Source organism: Seriola lalandi, unplaced genomic scaffold (genome assembly GCF_002814215.2).
Source record: "Seriola lalandi dorsalis isolate HSWRI2012SDOR001 ecotype SW California unplaced genomic scaffold, Sedor1 jcf7180002054338, whole genome shotgun sequence".
In the NCBI taxonomy this organism is placed as follows: domain Eukaryota; kingdom Metazoa; phylum Chordata; class Actinopteri; order Carangiformes; family Carangidae; genus Seriola; species Seriola lalandi.
Window position 1 is genome coordinate 1040799 of NW_019524891.1, and position 6819 is coordinate 1047617.

Sequence of the window (6819 nt, forward strand, 5' to 3'; positions counted from 1 at the left end):
GTTACTTTCATCATTATTACACTGAAATGTATTACACTAATGTGGCTGTTCAACACGGTTCAGTTCTATATCATAACACCTTATAATGTATATAAGAAAAAGAAAAGGACTCACACTACATATCATTTGCAGTGTGACTGTTTTTTCTTTGCCAAGTTTCAGGTGACACACCAGGAAGCTGTAGCCTATTCATCACTTCATGATCAGCACTGAGGAGACCTTCAGTCCCAAGATGACGCTGCATGAACACTGGAGTTCATTCAAAGGTGAGATGCTCACATCCTTACACTGGTACTGTGCGCACAGCAGCTTTGATCATGTTGACCGTGTGTTTGTTGAGTTTTTTTTAGCTTTCCTGACACTAATCAAGGTGAAAATATTCAAAGATGTTTATTCAATGTATTACAATATAGTTTTTTAGCAAGACTGCCAAGGAATAATTTATCAACTCTTAAAGTATAGGGAAAAAAATGTAGTTCTTTTTGTTAGCAGTTAATTTATCAATAGCTTATACTGCAGCATGTTTTATATATGTACTACAGTTTATGGTAAAAATCTGCAAATATAGCTCCTGTGAAAAAAGTGTAAATAAACAGTAATAAATTGCTAATCCTCCAATTACAGCTTTTTGCTGTATTTAAACAAAAGGCAGCAGCAACAGCATGGTACCGTTAATTTACAGTAAAATAATGGCAACCGTGCTTCCAGTTGTTTTCTGTTTTTAACTGCGAAAAAAATTACAATGTAGTATAAACACGCTCTGTCAGAAGTTCACTTGAATTTTCGGCTTTAAACTGTAGATGTGTTATCCACATGATTAGCTCTTGTTTTTGTTGCCCCGGTTTTTTTATTTCCTAATTGTTTGGTCCGCGGCTGATGATGGGGCAATAAAACTCCAGTACACAACAAACTGATTTGGAGTTCGGGAGGGGCAGTAGTAGGCTGCTGTACAAAACGTACAGATACAGAGCATTTGAATAAATCCATTGCGTTTTCACAGCTGGAGGTTTCTGGTTCTGAAACCCCAAAAATACATAGAGAAATGTTGGTAATAGGCCTACCCATAATATACCAATGTGATTTCCTATGTGATTTCCTATAGGCCTATTCCAATAGGCCTACTGACCAGTCCCAACAGATACTTGAATGTATGGACAGTGGAAGAAAGCACAACTGGGAATAGCAGAGTTTTTTTTCTTTTTACGTATTCCTTATTCATACAATGAAATGAAGCTGCAACTGCGTATTGTTGCATGCCATTTCAAAATGTTACCCATTTTCTCATAAATTTACTAAGATTCATGAAGGTAGTTATCAAAATAATAAGACAATGTTGAGTCCAATGTTTTTGAGCTGTTAAATAGACCCCACGAACTCCAGGAGTCCAAACAGAACATTATGGGGTTAATGAAACAAACGAAACAAAGGAAACGAAAAAAGTTTAAGGAGACACCCTAGAGAGAGATCAGGCGCTAGGGTGAGCACCCCCTCAGTTCCTGTCTCCAAAACATTCCTAAGAGCTGACTTTTGTTTTTCATAATAAAATTTACAGTATGTTTTAACTTCATATAGAATGACCATGTTTGGACATAAATGTTGGCTCTGTGCCTTTATAGGTTATTAGGAATCAGCTAGGCCATGAATATGTAACTAGAGGTTATTCAGCCGATAAATTGTATGGTCTGGGGGAAAAACGGGAGAAGATCCTTTTTGGCTTTGGGTCCTCTCACAGGCTGTTTTGATGCTTGTTAAACGATGCTGTGCCTTTTTGTAATAATCTTTTTTATATACAACTTCCTCCTCATCATCACATCATCGCTACGGAAGAAACCACAGTGCAACACAATATAGTAGAGGTGGTGGGGTAAAAATTTGCGTGAAGTGGCAAGATTTGAGAAAAGTGCAAGTACTTTAAAATTGTACAAAGTAAAAGTAAGCTATAGCCTTATCGAAAAGGTGTAGCCTACTTAAAGTATTTAAATTAAAGTACTCACAAGGGGTTTATAGATACATTTACGTGCGGCATTTTAACGTTGTAGCTGGTTCAGCTGAGCCAATTCTACCCATTTTATATAGGCCTACTTTTAGGTATTTACCAATGTGCCATATTTTATATGCGCTTATGTTTTTACATTTTCAATCTGCAAAGTTAAGCTGCCTAATAAATTTGCAGTAAAAAGTCAAATATTTTACTCTGAAATGTAGAGGAGTAGAAGTACAAAGTTGTACTAAATTGTACTCATTACAATAAATGTAGCCCACTAGCTGCACTACCTTTGAATTTGTACAATAATAAACTTACATGTAGACATAAAGCTTTTGCTCTGCTTAACACATGCTATCGGTATCGATTTTTTTGCCCCCCTCTTCATCCTTCAAATGAGTAGGTGAGTGCCCTTTTGCCCTACTTGTTAGCATTGGCAAAATACATCACATTTTCAATCAAGTTGTATTGATTATCTAGTAGAATGCCATTAAACAAGACGAATTATTTTACTTGTAATGTTAGTTTTTAAGTTAGTTTTGTTAGTATGGTGCAACAAGCCATAAAAGAAACAAACTTTTTTTTTTTTACCAGGATCATTTTTCCTTTTTTCTTTATGTGTTTTTTTCCAGGTGTGAAAACAAGCCCGTAGAGGCAAATTATTTTCATTTTTTTTAGGGCCAGGATCATTTTTCTACGGTTTTTAATTTTAGTTCGTTTTTTGGGAAGAAAGTAAAAAAGAAAAAAAGAAAAAAGGTGGTTCTTAAACAACAGCGGTTCCAAACCTGTGGGAACCACATTGCTTGTGCACTGGTAAATCATTTGTAAAACTAGGAATTTCGGTGAAAAAACACAATGAAAAATAGGCTAGGTTGATTTACAGGCCGTCAACTATGTAGTAATTACAGCAGTCAAGTAAAGTCAGAATTATTCCAAGCTGTAGTAGTATAATTACTGTGAAAAAAAATATATTGCGTAATTATGGAGTAGGCCTAAAATTGAAGCAGAATAAGGAGGGCTGGTAGATAATTATATGGGAATTGTTATAGTAAGTCTATATAACCTACATACATTAAGACAGGAGGGTACTTTCTGTAGGGGAGAGTGGGGTAATTAGTGCCAGGGGGCACAAGGCTTGACACATGGCTTGAGAGGTAAGCACATTTAAGTTCAAAAAACAATTTTTTGCCCTCCAAAGTAAATTTTCTATGATCATGTTTTTTTGATTGCTGTATTTGAACAATTATAGATAACTTTGAAAACAGTTCACACATGTTTTAGTGCTTTAGTGTAACATGAGTCTATACAGTTAGCATGATGCAAGCTCAAAACAGCTAGGGGATGCATTTTTTTCAAAATGGTGGACTTGGGGTAATTTGTGCCAAAGGGCCAACTTATAATTATTTACTATATATTACTTTACTTATGGTTATTTACTATAAATTACTTTATTGTATTTTATTGTTATTGTGCATTGTATTCTTTCATTTGATCACTAAAACTATGTGACATTCTTAATTTTAGACCAAAATCCATCATGCCACGTGAATACAAACAGAAGACAGAGAGGGTTTCAACTCCTCCAGTAGCACAGAAGAGAGTGACTTTCCGATTCCACTTAGCGATGCCACTGATTATGAGAGTTCAGATGTACAGAGTGATGATGATGATGATGGTGACAAGGATCTGTCTGCTGGTAACTTTGTCATTGTGAGGTTTGCAGGTAAAAAATCCAAATCCTATAACTATGTTGGATTGGTGGAGAATGTTGAAGGTGATGAGATCAGTGCAAAGTTTCTGAAGCAAAGTTGTAAAGGTCTGTTGATGGAAAGCCCATCTTCACATTTAGAGAATGATGAAGGAGTCATCCCTAAAGGTGAAACTACCCACACCACAAAAACTTGGTGGTACTGCTAGAAGGGAGCATAAGTTCACATTTCCATGCAGCATTGAAAAGTGGGATGTTCAGTACTAGGCCGAATCTGTGAAGAGATTCAGATGCAGATCATTTGCATGATTAGGTGTTCATTTTGGATTTTTTATTTTGTTCTGAGTGTGTTGCTCTGAGTCTAGGTGTGTTCATGTCTTGTTTAAATTCATGTCAGGCCTTGTTTGTTAAATAAACGTTAAATAAGTAATTTTGTATTGAATTTGTCTTGCTTTTATATAGCATTATTGTTTGTGAGATTAAAATGATCTGTTTTACTTCAATTATCAATGGCACAATTTACCCCAGTGTATTCTCTCTAATGGCACAACTTACCCCGCACCGGGGGCAAGTTGTGCCACAGGACCACTTTTTTTTCTAAAGCTATATTTCTCAAACAGTTTATTTAAGATCCAAAATGATTGTTCCCATGGATGCACAACATCCTAAACTTTATGTACATATTTTAGTTGGAGGCATTACTGTAATCCCCTTGCTTTAAAGGCACTTTAAGTAAAAAATGGCACTACTTACCTCACTCTCCCCTATAGGCTACCATTATCTATCTATAGCATTAACACCCCTTAATACATTGTAAACACAGGCTGTTAGCATGTCATTGTTATCGCACAAAGTACACACAACAGTCAGTTTCCTCCACACAGCCAAGTAGCCTACGATCAGTGTTATAACCCTAATGTATTCGGAAGGTCCAGTCTTAATTCAGAAGTAGTGGCCACTGCAACAGTTGTTTACCAAAGCTGAACGGCAGATGTGGAGACACCTCATCCCATAATTACCTTACCACTGCCTGTGAGGTGTAGTGTGCGGTTGTTTCTAATAAATATATGGGTAGTTAACATGAACATTCGCTGTAATTACCTCATCATTATATCACAAGAAGTCCCTTAACAACAAATCAGGGACAGCAGGTTCAAATATTTTGATATTCAGGCCATAATATTACAAAATTATACAAAACTATACTAAATCGTCCCTGTTAAATGAATAGACTAAAATGAAAACTTTAAAACTTCAATTAAAAAAAAAACATAATTACCAACCAACCCTCTATATTATGCTTAAATTTTACTCCATAATTACACAATATTTTTTACAGTAATTATATTACTACAACTTGCAATCATTCTGACTTTAGGTTTATTATTTCTTGGTAATTTCTTCACATTAGCCTACTACATAATTACTACGTAATTACTACATAATTAACAGCCTGTAAATTAGAGGGTTACCCACCACAGACACAACATTTAATACTACCACCATGGGCCTATGATAGATTCATTGGACAACACAGGCCGACATTTGGCGAATGTAATGCCATATTATAGCAGGCATAGCCTTTATAATATAACACTGAGAGCTCAGATGACAGCACATTTATTTGGCCTTTATCTTAGGGGGATTGGAACAATAATAAATAATAATAATAATAAAATAATAATAAACAGGAAATTTCCTGGTGCTCCTGATGTGCTGGAGACACGAAAATAGGAGCACTGACAAGGAGTGAGAGGAACATAGACACATACACTCAAGAGGAGCAGTTAAGGAGACACAGGTGCAACTAACTGGGGTGGGGCAGGCACACATAAAAGGGCGGAAACACACTGGGGCAGGAAATAAAGTCAACAACAGACACATAGGGCAAGGCAAGGCAAATTTATTTGCACAGCATATTATCATACACAGAGGTCATTAAATGTGCAGAAATAAAAGCATAAAAATACAAGTAAAAAGAACAGTAAGAAAACAGCATAAAAACAAAAGCACAGATTATAAAATAGACAAAGTGTAAGATTAAAACTCAGATGAAGGCAAAGGGAAAATAGAGCACTTTTTAGCTTCTTTTTAAAGCCAGTTACAGTTTGGGCAGATTTGATGGTTTGAGCTGGTTCCAGCAGTGGGCAGCACTATGGCTGAAAGCCATTTCACCCTGTTTAGTTTTAACTCTAGGCACCACTAACTGACCACCCCTATTTGGCTCATATACGTTGAACATTTCTGAAATATATATAGGGCCTAGACCATCTAGTGACTTAAGGTAAGGTGGCATAAGGTAAATGGTTTCAAAATAAAACAGGAAATATAAAGTCCAGAACATTACTCAGAGGTGCGGATAATGACAAGCCAAGGATGATCTGAAAAAACTGATATCATTAGTGCCACGGGTGCTCAGCTCCGAGGCATCTATTAATCTTCTGTTTCGGGTTTATTATTCTTCCGCCAAATTTCGGCGCGTAACTCGTCCCGCAGCTTTGAGAAAACCCCAGTAATATATACATCAAAACGTGCGTCTTGATCCCGCAAGGGGTGCTATGACTTTTGGTGTTAAAATTCCAATTTTTCCCAAAGTTATTCCCAAAAAACTGGGAATAAATAATGCATTAGAAATGCATTGGAATTTTCTTTAGAAACCCACCTTTTTTCTACAAAATTGCACCTTTTTTCTGAGTCACCCAGCTCTCTCATACCTGCACGTAGAAATGTTATTCAAGCCATAAAACGGAGGAAAACTTCAGCTCTCTCAAAAAGACAGGAACTGTTTTTACATAACATGTAAACTTTTCACACTGTGAGCACTCAAAGGAGGAGTGCAAATCACTTTTTCTTCAAAGTTAGAGTGAAAGCGTCAGTTGGCTAGAGTGCGTGAAGCAGTAAAAAATAACCTTTATATTTATTTTTAACTCGAGCTCGCGTAAAAGGAGACAAATAATTATTTTCTGAAAATGTAGACATAGTTGTTGGGATTCATAAAATGTAACTTTGACAGGCACGGTCTGCACAAAATTTAAACGGGGGTGCCGAGTCCGGCAGCAATACCTGTCTCACTCTCATTGACACCTAATGTAATCGTCTTTTTTTTTCAAAAGAATCTCTCTCTGTC